General features: G+C 38.4%; 1 pseudogene; it reads right to left on the bottom strand.

Annotated features, from left to right (window-relative positions):
• The window catches only part of LOC122349071, a 35,268-nt pseudogene that overhangs the window by 2,826 nt on the left and 15,779 nt on the right, over positions 1-16,663 (bottom strand).

The raw sequence follows: 16,663 nt of genomic DNA on the forward strand, positions 1-16,663 counted from the left end.
TTGTTGGTTTCTCTTTTTATATCCCAAAATATGCTTTGATTGACTCACCAAGGTGGGACGACTCAGGAGTTGAGCGGTAGCTTTGGGTAGGGGAGTGACCGGACAGGCTGTGTGTCGGAGAGCCAGGAAGACTATCGCTGGACGACAGAGACCGGTTTAGAGATGACAGGCTACGGCTTGTGTGCAGCAGGTTGGACTGCTTAGTTATTTTGCGGAACAAAGACCCACGCCTCTTACTGTGAATGATCATGGAAGAGAAAGAGAGAATCAGATGGAGTAAGAAAAAAGATATTAAGGCAATCTAAACATATAGATGCACATTATACCTTTCCTGTCCCTCTTTGACCGTCCTCTTACTGCGTCTAGCCATCTTGGACTTGTAACTGGACTTTGCGTGCTGGTCCTACTTTAATGGATGTGTTCTCAAAAGGAGTTGTGGTCACAGTGACCTTGTTTCCACTCTAAATGAGGAAAAAGCAAAGAAACACAGGACTGTTTGAAGATTTATTATCTCAGATGGATTGCTGAGGAGAGGTGTGTTAATTCTTCTCTATGCTGTAAATCTTACAGTACAGTTTTTGCCTTGCTGATGAGAACATCTTACGTCTCACCTTAAGTATAAGCTCGACCACCTCAGTATGGACTAATCCATGCACAGATTCACCATTGACATGAGTGATGAGGTCACCAGCACATAGTCCCGCCTCCTGAGCAGGACCTCCGTCTTCAACATGCTGTGATTGGTTAAGTTCAGAAATACTAATTAAAAACTCAACAAAACTTTAATAAAACTATTGCTGGATATTTGTTCCGTACTCAATTAACTATTTGTTGATGCAACAAATAGCTGCATATTTAATGAACTATTTGTTGCTGTCTCACCCAGACTATGTGGTGCACACTGTAGACGTCAGTGTCTCCCCATGTAGACCCGAATAGCACGGAGAGTGAAGCCATACTTTTGCCAGAGCGGTGGATGGTAATCGGTGAAGCGAAGAACTGTTACTGCAGGGCAGTAATCACGGCTGGGAGAGGAGTCTCGCGATGAGGGGTTGGACGAGAGAGAGCGTGGGGACATTGGACTAGCCAGTGGAGAGTTACCATGCTGCTCAACTAGATATTGATCAATAACCAATATATTAGATTGATTTACTGCACTTGGCATTATTTGTACAATTAAGCAATTAAGCAAATTAAAGGATTAGTTCACTTCCAGAATGAAAATGTCATGATAATTTACCCCATTTTGTCCAAGATGTTCATGACTTTCTTCATTTTAGAAGAAATTAAGGTTTTGAGGAAAACATTCCAGGGTTTTCTCCTTGAAGTGGACTTCAATGGGAGGCAACAGTTTTTCACCCAAACCCACTTTTTTCCAACTGCAGTAAACAGACGTAGAACTAACTGCATGTAACTTTGATTCCATGATTACTATACATAATGCGTGGATGCGCAATGCGAAAATTACTGATCATTTGGCTAGATAAGACACTTATACCTCGCCTGGGATCTTGTAGAGCCCATTGAAGCTGCACTGAAACTGCAATTTGGATCTATTGGCCACAACTGAAGTCAACTATATGGAGAAAAATCCTGGAATGTTTTCCTTAAAAACTTGAATTGCTTTTCAAACTAAAGTGGATTATCAGGAAGTTTCTAGAAGTGAATTAATCTTTTGATGAGGTTTGTTTGCATTTCAGTAATGAGAATTGGAGGGAAAATGTTCCTTTTCAAGGATGAACTGTACCTCCAGGTATGATGACGGACAACGCAGTGGCAGATGCAGATTTGATGACCTTGTTGCCGGGACGTGAGCTGCGTTTCTCTCCGCTTGACAGCTGCTGCTGATGGCGTGCTTGCGAAGCACCAGATCTTTGGTCGCTCGCTGTCCGACAGTGTCCCCCATGACCACGTCTCTCCCGACCACTGCTATGGCTCCTGTAGATGGTATGGCTTGGGGTGCTGATATCTCACCTGTTCTCAATGGTTTGTCTGTCAAATTTACATACACAGAAGAAATCTCTAATAAAAAACTCAGTCTAATGAGTATATACATTTTTTTCAGTTTTTGTTTTCAACACACCTGGGCCTTTACTGGCCGACATCACTTCCTTCGCACCGTTCCTCTGTTCATTAGCACTGGGCGAGGATGGAGCAATGGTTCCCTCTACTGATGATCCCGGGGCTTTAACAACACCCTGTTTTTCGGAGAGCTCTCCATCGCCCTCTTGAGGAGCGGCAAACCGGTGCGTGTCCATTAGAGCAGAAAAGCGACGCCGGGCACCCATTGGAGGACTGCAATCTCCCTCCATATACAGAGACTCAGAGCATGATAGACGCTTCCTGTGTAAACAAAAATAAGAAAATGAGGAAATGTTAAAATACGGCATTTCTAATAAAGTGTCCTCATATGCAGTGACATACGAATAAATTTATCACATTACATCTCAGGTGAGCCAGTCCTCCAGCTTTTGTCCCTCATAGTGAAGCTTCCCAGACTCTCCCGCTTGGCCATCTTGTCATCGCGGCGACCTTTGTGCTCTCGGACGGGTCACTACAGGGTCTTCTGCTCCAGCTGGGACAGGTGCTCCATGCTGCTGTACACCTGAAAGACAAAAAGCAATGCCAAAGGATGCTTCGTTTACACCTTTGCATGTGGTTGTAAACAATATTCTAATAGTATTCTGAAGCCATGCAATAGATTTGTCTTTGAATTTTGTGCACAGATTACTTTCACTATGGTTCAAGTTGACAGTGGCAGTAAACACATTCATAATGTTACAAAAGATGCTTATTTTAAATACATGCTGTTCTTTTTAACTTTGCATTGATCAGAAAAATCTGTCAAGGTATCAAGTAATGATGCTAACATTCAGCTTTGCATCACAGGAATAAATTAAATTATTAAATTAAAAACATTATAAAAGTATTATTAATTTATTTAAAAATATATGTAATAATAATTGTTGTAAATGTTATATTAATATATGAAAAAATATTTTATGAAAAATCAAAAACATGAAAAAATGTAACCAAATGTTTATATGATAATTTATATGAGGCTCTGTGGTGTTTCTTTTGATATTTTAGTGCTTGAAATCAGTTGAATTTTTTTTTCAACCAGTCATTTTGCCATTTGCATAATTGCGTTTTTGTCTTCTTGTTTAAAAAATCCAAAGTCTTTGTTCAGCAAGTGGTCCTGAAGAGGGTCGCATGTCTTGTGAAGAACCCTTAACACATTTACACGAAGATCAGAGAATGTTTATTATGTAAGCGTGCAATTGCGTGTGCTTATCTGAAGGCCGCTGCTGCACACAAGTGTTTTTTTAATGAAACGCCTACATTTAAAAAAAAAAAAACACATTAAGATTCCTTCCAGGGAAAAAATGTTTATATATGGAGTATAACATGGAAGAAGAGATAAGACAGAAACAAAACTGTCAGAAACTATACGCTTTTAAAAATGCATTAATGTTTGTGTCAATGCAAAAATAAACACAATCATTGGAATAAAAACTAGGCCTTGTCTTCTCTAAAAGGAATGAAATGGTAACCTTGATGGATCGTGAAAAATTAAACAAAGAAAGACGGATATAAAAGGATAAGTGTTAATGTGTCTGTTTACACACGAGAGTGTTTCTGAGAGAGAAAGCATGAAATATGGATGCAGCCATGTGTCAGACTGACCTTGCTGAAGCGCTTGGCGAGCAGGAGGAGAACTGTCTTATCTCTACTGGCTCATCGTCATTGGTGTCGTCCTCATCATAGGAGTTGATGTGTCGATAACGCTCGGACCGCGCTGAAACAGTGAGAGTGTGAGATAATGGTGAGAGATAGAGAGATGGCGATCAAGGGCAGACTTAAAATGTGAGTATCCTCACTGTCGAAATAGCTGGTGTCCTCCTCAGACTCTAGATGAGGATGAACTCGGCCTTCTGTCGAAGTAAACCATTCCAGTCCAATCCCGAGAAAAACGAGTGCTGCTTCACTTCAAACGCTCCACCTGTTTTTAAGAACGAACAGAAGTACATTTAGAAACAAACTGTTTGCTCGGATAAACGTGCACAATCCTGGTACAACAAGGTGTTTGTTGAAAAAACTGGTTTAAACCCTCTTTCTTCTTTCTTTTTCGCAGAACTATCATGACATGACAGAATGTTCAACAAGAGTATCTCATGCAGTTAAAAAGTAAACACAGGGACTGGGGTTGTAAATTGTGGCTGTGTACCTGTGCCCAGTCGCACTAGAGGGTTGGTTTGCAGCAGGTCAGAAATCAGGCTTTGAGCTTCACCAGGCAGCGCCTCGTCTCCCACGGGCCACTCAATATCATCTACGCAAACACACACACATTTCAGCGAAGCCTCGTGGAGAAATACGGAGCCTTAAAAGGTTCCCGAGCAAGAATGTGTTTGTTTTACGGCGCTCATCAACGCCGCTGCTGCTAACATTAGCTCAGGCGTTGCTTAAAAGCGCCGATGCGTGATCGGGATCGGCACTAACCTGTGATCACCTGACCAAACAGCTCTTCTGGCGTGTCTCCGAAGAACGGCACACAGCCCACTAGGAATTCGTAGAGGATGATGCCCATGGCCCACCAATCCACTGGTTTCCCATAGCCCTGCCTGAGTATGACCTCCGGGGCGATGTACTCCGGTGTGCCACACACCTGAGACAGAGAGACCCGTCCCGTTTACACCCGCTGAACCCATCGCTAGACGACAGGCCCGTTGGTTCTTACCTGTTTGTCCAGGAACTCCCTGGCGTCCTTCTCAATGTGTCCCTCGTACAGGTTAGTGGTCAGACTCATGAGACCCATCTTTGACAGGCCAAAATCCGTCAGCTTAATGTGGCCCATCGACGTGATCAACAGACTGTGAAGAAGAACCACGAGTCATGAGCGTTATCACGTTAACTCTTGGAAAATAGACGACAACATCAGATCATTTGTTTTACACCTTGTAATAGACAGCAACGGCCAGTTTCCCGAAGTAAAAATTCCATTATTTTCTCCATAAGGGAGACATTTGTTAAGACAGACCTATTGTGAATTATGAGTTGGCTAATAGTTGGAAAAAATGCTTTTGTTGGATCCATTAGCCTGCATTATTTCAGCCTGTTAAAATATTCATAATTAACAGCAGAATTCATGCAATCTGCTGAAAAGTAAATATGCTAAAGTGTATTTGAAATCATGTTTATATATATACTACAAATACATATTTATGTGTTAAAAATACCTCGCAGTTGTACTTTTAGTACACTACACTGTCACATTTAAAGTCTGCAACTGGAATGAATGCAAAAAAAAAAAAAAAAAAAATTAGTTTTACATAATCAATATCTTAAAATCAGAACATTTATAATTATCTGTTGTTAATTCAATTATGTCATTTAATATGCAGTCTCTCGTTCACTTATTAAGGCTAAAAGTACTCAGGTCTTATATTTTTGTCTGAAGTTTTTGGCCCAAACCAAAGTTTGTAATATTGTTGTTCACCTTGATGCTTGTATAAGAAAAATAAACCAATGCGTGAAACATCTTTATGCTTTTGTAATTTTTTTTCCATACTGTACTAAACCGTAGTCGTTTTGAAATGCACTTTATAAATTTTAGTCGCTATACTGGCTCGTCTTTCGCTTTTCTACTTGACAGATGTCGTCCAGTCCACCAGGAGGCTTTGACTTACTTGTCTGGCTTCAGGTCTCGTGTACGATGCCGTAATTATGAATGTACTCAGCGCTAAAACCGTTTGGCAAAGTACATCCGGGCCATTTCCACAGGAAGGGCTCCGATATTTTTCAGCAGGGTTGCACAGTCGCCACCTAAACGGAAAAAGCTGTCTGTGAAATGACTAAAATCTGGGACTGAATCGCTGAGCGTGCCTCGCGCCTTACCCTCCACGTACTCCATGACCATACACAGGTGACGGCGAGTCTCGAAAGAGCAGAACATGCTGACCACGAAGGGGTTCTCGGCGAAGGTCAGAATGTCCCGCTCCACGAACGCCTGCTGGATCTGGTTCCTGAGGATCAGGTTTTGTTTGTTGATCTTCTTCATGGCGGAAGCGCTGCCGGTTTCTCTGTGTCTGACTAAATACACAGCCCTGCGATCGAAACGAGGCGAGAGATCCGGTTTATCCGCGCTCACGAGTAGGTTTTGAGTAATCGAGAGCAATTTGAGCCATATTCTCACCCATACGCTCCGTTGCTGATGAGTTTGATAGTCTGGAAGTCTGATTCACAGGGCGGTTTGATGGCTTTGAGCTTCCCCTGAGAGAAAGACGGATAAAAGATAAATCGACTGGAGTATAATTTCACTCCCCATGCCGTTTCATTTCCACCGCTTTTATCCCGCTGCAGTTTGTGCTGCGAGAGTTTGTTTAGTCCTTCATTAAAACTAAGTTTCCATGTTAAAGAGCGAAAATTGCAGGCTTACGTAACGCACCCTGTTCTGTTTTTTCATCCGCTTTCTCTGTTAAGCGACTAGCAGGTAAGAGTGGTCGATTTTCTTTTGGTCATTCTGAAACAATTTGCGCTTGATTATGCGAACACACTCACTTCAGCAGAGTCGTCCGTCTCTGGCGTGTGGGGGTCCTCGCTGTCGTAACTCTCCAGATTCACCATGTCTGCACGCAAGGACGGTGTTTGGTTAATACATTTTACCATGCAATAAACATGCACTGCCACTGCGGAAAAAATACATTCATGTGTTGTTTGAGATGCTTGACAACTTTCTAGTGCATTTAATAGCCAAATAAAACAAAATATATATTATATTAATATATATATATATATATATATATATATATTAATAACATTAAAATGTACTACTGTTCAAAATCTTTTGGTGTAGTAAGATGTTAAACTTTTTGAAGTCTTTTACAGGCTGCATTTATTTGATCAAAAATACAAAAACGGTAAAATATTGAAACATTAAAATAACTGTTTTCTATTTCAGTACATTTTAAAATCACATTTATCTCTGTGATGCAAAGCTGAATTTTCAGCAGTCTTTAGAGTCACACCATTCTGATATGCTACCCAAAAAGCATTTCACGTTATTATCTGACAACGTAAACTGTGATACACTTTATGAGTATTCTTTTACGAATACAAAGGTCAAAAGAACAGCATTTATTTGAAACAGAAATCTTTTGTAACATTATTTTGAAACATATTTACCATCACTTTGCTAAATATCTTCCTTGACCCCAAACGAATATGTGCCCCAAACTTTAACAGTTCATCACTCTCAACAAATGTAATCTAACATTCATAAATAATTAGCCATCTGCCTGTCTATGAGCGGTTCAGTGGCATATTGCCTAACGGAGACTAAAAACAACACCTCCAGTCGCCACAGCAACCAACCATTCTTGAGAGAAAAATGAAGCATCACTGATCTAAATAAAGACTGGGATATAAATAAACATCACTGAAATAAAGCTCTAAAGCGGCAATTAAAACAGCACTTTCTTTGTCAGACTCTCTCTGAGTTCAATAAACCGTACAGAAAAATAACATCTTCAACACATCTGGGATTTAACTTAATTTCATCTCATCTCGTGCAGACAGAAAATGATGTGAGGGGACTGAAACGAGTCTTTGCAATTTCATGAGTGAAATCTGTTTTTCCCAGCGATGCAGATTCCCAGCATCCCTCTAAAGCTGGATCAGGATTTAAAACTGCATCCAGATAAACCATGTCTGAATCTGACTAATCTCATTAGGACACAATCAGACTTGATAAACACAACAATAAAAATGATCCGTACTGTACTCACTGAATGCGATGTAATTAATTAGGTTCGATGTTCAATTAAAGTATATTTTTTACATTTTAAATTGAAGTGTGTGATACCTGTGCTACTACGTCACTAAAATAAGGAATAAAATTACAAAAATGTTATGTTTATGAAACTATTTGACATTTTAATATTTTATGTTTTTAGTACACTTAATAATTGTCAAATCAAATTAAATATAATAATAATAACACACTACTGTTCAAATATGTGTGTGTGTGTGTGTGTGTGTCTATGTGTGTGTGTGTCTGTGTGTGTGTGTGTGTGTCTATGTGTGTGTGTGTGTGTGTGTGTGTGTGTGTGTGTCTGTGTGTGTGTGTGTGTGTGTGTGTGTGTGTGTGTGTGTGTGTGTGTGTGTGTGTGTGTGTGTGTGTGTGTGTGGGAGGGGTGTCAAGATTTTTTAATGTGTTTGAAAATAGTCTCTTCTTCTCATAAAAAAGGATTGCATTAGCTTTATCATAAATACAGTAAAAATTAAAAAATATTATTACAATTAAAAGTAACCATTGTCTATTTGTATATATTTTAAAGTGAAATTTATCGCTGCGATCAAACGTGAATTTTTTGCATTCGATGTCGCGTGATCCTTCAGAAATCAATCTAATATACTGCAAAAGCAATGATTGTTTTTCAACCTCTACCTAGTCAGTCAATGGCCTAAACTCAACGCTATTGGTTGAGCCAGTGAGCCATTAGCATTGGTTGGCTGAAACAAACCTTGAGTCACATTGTTTATAAGGTGGAAATGTCTCCGTATGTATCTGTGAATTAAGAGGAAACACGCTCTTCAGCAGCATTTTGCGCGTGAAAGTGTTTCGTTGTGCAGTGCGAGAGAGTAAGTGTATGTTTTAATAAAAAGCCCCGTTGCTCAGAGCGAGCTGCTGTTTGCCAGGTTCACAGCGGTGCTTACACATTTCCCCGCGTTCCTGGCAGAAGCACAAACTTCCCACCTGAACCCGCTCCATAATCTCCACCGTGTCTCTCAGCATGACCTACATTTCCCTCCCTCTCTCTCTCTCCGGCTTCCTCTACGCTCTCTCCCTCCAGAGACAAAGGCTCTGGCCGTGTGAGGATGTTCAGTCGTGCTCGTCTCTCTCTCACCTTCCAGAGGGTCTCTGGTCAGGCCGAGCTGGCTGATGATGTATCGCGGGATGTCTGCTTTCATTAGCTGGCCCTCTTTAGCGTGGTCTTCTGCTGCCTCCAGGAGGTGGTAGAACTCTTCAGGGTTAAACTCCTGAAAAAAACAAGCAAGCAATATTGTTTTTCGCCCGGTCGCTGCTTTCTTCTGTCAAACACAAGTCTGTTTAAAACTTTAGGGTTTGCTGAATTTTATGCTTTGCATTTGTTGGATCAAAACGGTAAAACTGTTAAATATAATTCAAATTTAAAGTAGCTGTTTTCTACTTGAATGTAATTTAAATTGCAATTTATTTCTGCTTAATTTTCAGCACCGTTACTCCAGTCTGCGGTGTCACATGATCCTTCAGCAATCATGAAAATATGCTGACACGCTGTTTAAGAAATGTTTATCCTTATTATAAATCTTGTGCTGCTTCATATTTTTCTGTAAACTGTCTATTTAGGTATTGAAATAAAATAAAATAAAGGTAGCACTTTACAATAAGGTTCCATTTGTTTAAATGAACTATGAAACAATGAAAAATACTTAAATATTAATAAATAAGTAATTAATGAATCTTAAGATTCCACCCGTTACTAATACATTACTCAAAAAAAATGATATCTCAATATTTAATATACCTGAGTTAACCTAAGCTAAAATTAACCGTTAACTATATACCATTAATGATATACTATTGCTCATTGTTAGCTGATGCTAGTTATTGCTCATCGGTAGCTGCTACATGTATCTTTAATGTATTGTTTCGTTAGCTCTGCATCGAGGCAGCCTGAGGCTTATGGAGATGCACATCCCTAATGTTCTTCCAAAATAAAACCCAACTCGGTATTGCTTGTCCACATATGTCTGGTGATCCATATTATTTGTTTATCCGCTGATCCGTGTTTCCAGTCGTTGCACTGCCGGACACATTTTCAGGGTCTTTTGTGTTTGATAATACCAGTCGAGGGTTTGTTACACTCAAGCCTTTCGGCACACTGTACTTTCTTCTCCTGACCCCCGGTGACCCCATCAGCCAGTTGCCGTGGCAACCGCACAACGTAGGCTGAAGAAGCGGCCAAGCCCAGCAACCGGCAGATCAAGTGTGTGTGTGTGTGTGTGTGTTTGGAGACTCTCACCAGACATTCGAGCAGTCGGGCAGGACGGGAGATGATGATGAAGAGTTTCTTCACCAGCTCTGTGATGAAGGTCAGCTCCGAGCTCTCCGATCGCTCATACGCCTGACAGATAACGCAAGATCATTCAGTGAGAACTACAAAGCAAAGGATTAATATTTCAGTAATTCTTCGTTCTTTTAGAGACGCTTTTGACCTCTGAAGTCTCAAGATGTTTGATTTACATATCTAAGAACGCTTGAAATGACTTCTGTAGACAAATAGAAATCTTTTTGCAAAGCTCAAAGAAAACATGTAGAGTGTGCGGGGCTCCAAATTAAATGATGAAATAAATAATACAAAATATTTGCATACATCTTTAAATATATAATTAAATCATTCACAGTAAAGAAAAAACTTAAAAATAATTATTCATACTAAACAAATGAGCAAATGTCTATTTTATTTTTATTTTAGCATTAATAAGCATTATTTTGTCGTAGTAACGCTGTACAATGAGGTGTCATTTGTAAACATTAGTTAATGCATTAACTAACATTAACAAATAATATATTTATTACAGTATTTATTCAGCTTTGTTATCATTAGCTCATAAAAATGTACTATTCACTAAAACAACTATTTATTGGTATTTCATGCCAGCTTACAGTGCATTAACTAATGTTAACATACATTAGCGCTGAAATTAACATTACGAGAGATTAATAAATGCTGCAGAAGTATTGTTCATTATTAGCTCATTAACTAATGAACCTTATTGTAAAGTGTTACCTTTTGTCTATCATCACCTTTGGATTGAGTACATTTCAATGTTATGAAATAAAAGTTTAAAAGTACATAACAAGTGACATTTAATTGTTTCATTTGCAGGGTTCCAGTTGTTTTTTTTATATATTTAATTATTTACATAAATAATAAAAAAAAAAGTCCCTACTTAAAACTGAAATTCAAGTGATTTTTGCTATGTCTGATGATGAGGAATTAAAAAATGATAGATTTTAAGTATACTTTCGATTTATATTAATATTTTAATATTTAAGTATTTAACTGAAAAATACAAAAAATCTGAAAGTTACGCATAAAAAAAACAAAAAAACAAAAAAAGTCACCAGAGACGCAATGAAAACAATGTATCATAAATCATCCTTTAACTAGATATTCATTAGGTGCTTTCTTTTGAGCAAACGAACAGCACTGAGCTAAAGAAATATTACGCATCCAATAAAACAATCGGATAATCCAGTCAAGTGAAGTGAGTGTAGCTCGTATCCAGCCCACACATATTGCTCACTTCGTGCAGCAGCTTCTCCAGGTTTTCCTGCAGCTCGTAGAAGTAGACGGTGGTGATGAGGCCTTCGCGAGATTTGGTCAGGCAGTTCCGGGACAGCTCTGCGATCTGGTGATGGATGAAGCTGAGGACCCCGTCGGCCAGCGGCAGCACGTTCTCCGGCGAGTACGACCCGATGAACTCGGCCAAGCGCTCCTCCATCTGAGCCGTGGCCTGAAGGTCAAGCACAGCATAAGCTCCATACACACCAGTCCATTAACACTAGTCAACGTTTTCAGTGATGATATTACATCAGACCTAATTAAAGTGTTTGTTTGCTAACCTTGGGGAAGCGCTCCTTATAAACGTGGTTCATCATAACGATCTCATTGTCGTAACAGGAAGGTGACCGCCCCGGGCTGCACAGAGAAGCAAAGAGGGGGCCGTTAAAAGTGAGATTTAGCGTGATTTAACCGGTCGAGCTGTGTTTCGCGTGCGATCGTGCACCTCAGGCTCCGCGAGCGCGGCCGCACGTGCGGTGACCTCCGGCCGTCGTCGTCGGTGATGCTCTCGGTGCTGCCGAAGTGTTTGGACAGGAAGTGCAGCTCGTCCAGCGTGGGCTGAAACGGCAACTGATGCAGCCGCTCCTGAGACGAGCTGGAAGACTACGGGAATAAAGACGGCCGGGTGAGAAAGAAGATGTCTCACATGCTATTGCTATTGACAGATACTGTATATCTGATCAAAATGATGATACCCAAAACCTCTTGGTACATCGCACTTATTCAAATTTCTAACTTAAACAGAAATCTACTCTAAATAGCAGTGCCGTCAAACGATTCATTGTGATTAACTGCATCCAGAATAAACGCTTCTGTTTGCATAATATATATGTGCGTACTGTGTAAATTTATTATGTATATGTAAATACACAAACACGCATTTTTTTCTGAGAAATGTTTTAAGTTTATATATTAAATGTATTTATTCATAATTAGGGCTGTCAAAGGATTAATCGTAATTAATTGCATCCACACACAAAAAAAAAATGCAGCAAGTTAAAAACGTATTGAGGAAAAAATATACTTTTATTGATAAAAAACATTTAGAAAATCTGAACACCTGATAATAACAAATCGGTCAGTCGATCGGACATTAAATGATTAAATGCTGTGTTGATACTATTTTAGTATAATTAGTAAGGAATGTTCTAGTATTTCTTAATATTTTCAACAAGACTTTATTTTCATTTTCAGTTTAGTTAGAGCTTTAGTAATTTTGTTGTATTTTTTTATTATTAGGTTTTATAAATGTGTCTATATATTTATAGATTTTTTAGATTTTAGAACTTGAAATTAAACTTAGAATAACTAAAAAATAAGTGTAAATGTTTAATTGATTTTAATATTTCTTATATAAATAATAATTATATACTGTATATATATATATATATATATATATATATATATATATATATATATATATATATATATATATATATACACACATTATTATCAACATAATATACAGTATATTAAGCATTTTAATGCATAATTTAATTATTTATTATTTATTATTTAAATCTTTGTATTTAATTTCACACGTTTTTATTTTAAAATGTGTTTAGTTTTAGCTAATGACAATAATCCTGGTGTTAATTCATAAAAGATGAGGAAAAACACATTTTGTATGAAAATGCTAACATATTTGCCATGTTTTTGTAAAGCCAAATCAAAATTTCGACTTTATAAAAACCTTCCATACAGGTTTACCCTACTTTGTCGCATATCTCCAAAATCATGTTTTTTTTGCCATGTCATTAAACATACAGCATGCTCGAATGTACAGAGCCAAAGCCATTTTACAGGTTTACAATGTCTACCTCCATTCATTTTGTGTGCGCTCCGCATGTCTTGTGCAGTAAATCCAGGATGGACTTATAAAAGAAGATTAGCGACCCAAATGAGTGGAGTGAATTGTAAATGAAACACACAGGCCCGGGGTAATGATTTTCACTCCTACTCGATGTTACCCGCTGTTAATGACCGAACGGGTTTGGCTTTAATCGCGAATATATGTCACTCTAGAGTCAATAAAAGGCCAAAAGCAACTTGAGTTTATGAGGGAAAAAAACCAGATGAACCCAAGAACACTTCCCGAGAGCCACCAGTTAAACCGTTGATTCTGCCGTGAAAAGCGTTTGATCGCTGAACGCTCAAACAATCGTCAAACGTTGGACGAACGCAAACTTCTTTTCTGCATTGGCATGAATGGAATAGAACAAGAAATGAAAGATAATATGTGTAAGGCTACAGCTGCTGTTTTTCCCTGGCTTTATTTGAATATCTTGGCCTTATTTAATACAATAAGTAGTTATAAAATGATAATAAATAAAAAATAAAACACAAATTAGGCCATTATGGTTATTATAAACAGCATACAAATGCTTTGCTTAACATTATATGTAGCCTAAAGAAGGCTTTACTTCACTCTTGTGCTAATATTCATGTAAAATCCTTCACAGGCGCAAAAATGTGCACCGCACAATGATTTTACAGCGAGGGGAGCTTTTAACATAAACAGAGTTTGGTTGACTGTATTTTAGTTTTATTATGACTGGCTGAATAATGGCTAGAATAATGTTGTTTGTGCACGTGAATAAGGAGTCACCTGTGCGATCAGGTGAATTAAATCAAATAAAGACATAAATGAAAGAAATAAAATGCACGCTGCAGATGCACGACGCCTTATTTAATATATTCATGCATTTTATGGTGGAGGAGTATATCAGCGTATGCAATAATTGAGCTAGCATGCACCTTTAAGTGCCAGTTTACTCGAAATGTATTAAGTTTGTCCTGTACCGTTGAGCTGGGTGTATTGGTCCCATATCCAGAGGAGGGCAGAGAGGCCAGAGACCAGCGTCTGCCATCGGCCCTGCAGAGAGAGACAAACAACTTTCATAAACCCACTCTTGAGTGGAAAATTGAAATAATGAATGTTCGTTTCAAGCAAACGCTTAAAGCTGAAGTTCTGCTAAATGTTTCATTGTCTATAATAAAATTAAAAGTATAAATGTAGGCATATTCAGTATGTAGATTAAATAAATTAACACCGAATACACTAATGCAAAGATGCATTGAACTGATTAAAATGAAAGACATTTGAAAGATTTTAAATTAATGCAGGGGTTTTTACTTTCTCTTGCATCTCGAAAAAGGCCATTTTTTGCTCAAATATATGAAGGAGCACGTTTTCTACATTAAAATTATTTCTGAAGGATCATGTGGCACTAAAGACTGGAGTAACGATCACATCTGATCACAGAAATAAATCACATTTCAAAACATATTTCAATAGAAAACAGTTCAAATTAAATTAAAAATATATTAAATATATTAAAATAAAATAATATTTCCCAACTTCACAGCATTTTTAATTAAATAAATGCAGCTTTGATGAGCAAAAATATATATATAAAAAAATCTTTGTTTATAAATGAAAGGTAAAGTGTGTCATTTCAGAGCCACTATCAGCGTGCAAACAGAAACATTAGCTCAACCAATGGCGTGTGGTGGGGGCGGGGCCTTCTGAAACTCATTTGTTTGATGTTTCTCGTGTAAAACATTAAACGTGAGCCAGCAAAGTGCAGTTTTTACAACTCTTTGTGAGCAGAGTTTATAAGTCCGTTTCATGTGGCGGCATTCTTGTGCTGTTGCTAGGCAACCGTCGCATCTATTCACCGTTTAGCGTGCATACTTGTGTTAGCGTTCCCGGTGGGGTCGTTAAAACTGTCATCCCACCACATTAGAGGAGAGCGGAACCGGCGCGCTCACAAGCAAAGGTTCCTCGTAATGAAAAGAGCATCTCAGCGGGGACGACCCCGATGAGTCCGGCCCAGTTGTCGATGGTGCACGCGCACAAACTTTTGTCGTGATGTATCGCTGCTGCAGGCTGGATCGTGTCTTCTTCGTCAAGCACTATATTTTATGCCGCTGTGTTTGCTGCGAGCAGCTGCTCTGTGCTTTGGACAGGATTGATGACACATGCTGTGCAACCATTTCGCTGCACCAGATTTATACCGGCTAAATCCAATATTAGCCCTCGCAGGACAGGGGGAAAGAGAGCACAGATCAATCGTCTGTCTCTCGTCTTTCAAACAAACGGCTGTGTGACGGGCTGTCGTGCGCTGGGGAATGATGCTGTGTGTGTGTGTGTGTGTGTGTGTGTGTGAGAGAGAGAGAGTGTGTCAGCCGTCTGGAAAATATCCTTCCTGCTGCTGCTGCTCACAAACAGACCCATTTGACTTCCCCAAACCTCTGAACCAAAGAAAAAGCAACCTTGATCTTCACAATTAAGAACGTCTCTGACTTAAATGAGCCGTTTTTATGAAAGAAATTATTATAATAAAATACTGTAATATTTTAACAATTATTTCTATGACAAGAATGAATGAATAAACAACATTTACAAAATAAAAATATATGATATGATTAAGATTTTTAATATATGCATGCATAATTTTATTTGGGATCAGTAAGATTTCTTTCTTTTTTTATTATACGTTAATTCATCGAGAACAAATCAAATGAATCAAAATAAATAGTAATATTTATTTACTATTATAAGTAGTATTTATTTACTATTATAAGTAGTATTTATTTACTATTATAAGTAGTATTTACTACTTTTATAATAATAACAAGGCAACTATTTTTATGATAAAATTAAAAACAGCATGCACAAAAAATGCATCTTTATTTAGAAAATTTTAATATAATACAAAATTTAGGTTTGATCACAGTAATCAATTGCATTTTGAAATATATTCAAATAGAAAGCAGATATTTTAAATAGCAATAATATTTCACATTTTTACTATTAAAATAATAGTATCCTTGGAGAACACAAGAGCAGAGAGTTTGGACAAAAACGCAAAAAGAAAAAAATGGTTAAAAGCACTTGCGGGGAAAAAAGTCTGTATTGATTTTTAGCTTTGCTCTGGATGTTAAACGTGTTTGAGTCTTGAGATGGCTTTTTTTGTACAGAATCGCTCTGTTTCAGTGAAACCAACATCGACTGGGGAAAATCTGCAGTTCCAGGCAAGCTTTGTTCACACAGTTTATTCCTCAGATCTGATCTTTAGGACTGGCTGTCCGCAACTGAAGAAATCTGATCTATTTGTGAGCGTGAGTTGCTGGAGAAAGCATGTCAGCAGTAGACAGAACTGGGATGTCTGGGATGATTTACCTTCTGGACGATGCAAAAGAGAAATGGGCCGGTGCGCTGGGGGAGAAGGTCCTGGGACTGTCCAGCGGACTGCTTCCTGTGGGAC

Source organism: Puntigrus tetrazona, chromosome 1 (genome assembly GCF_018831695.1).
Source record: "Puntigrus tetrazona isolate hp1 chromosome 1, ASM1883169v1, whole genome shotgun sequence".
Taxonomy (NCBI): domain Eukaryota; kingdom Metazoa; phylum Chordata; class Actinopteri; order Cypriniformes; family Cyprinidae; genus Puntigrus; species Puntigrus tetrazona.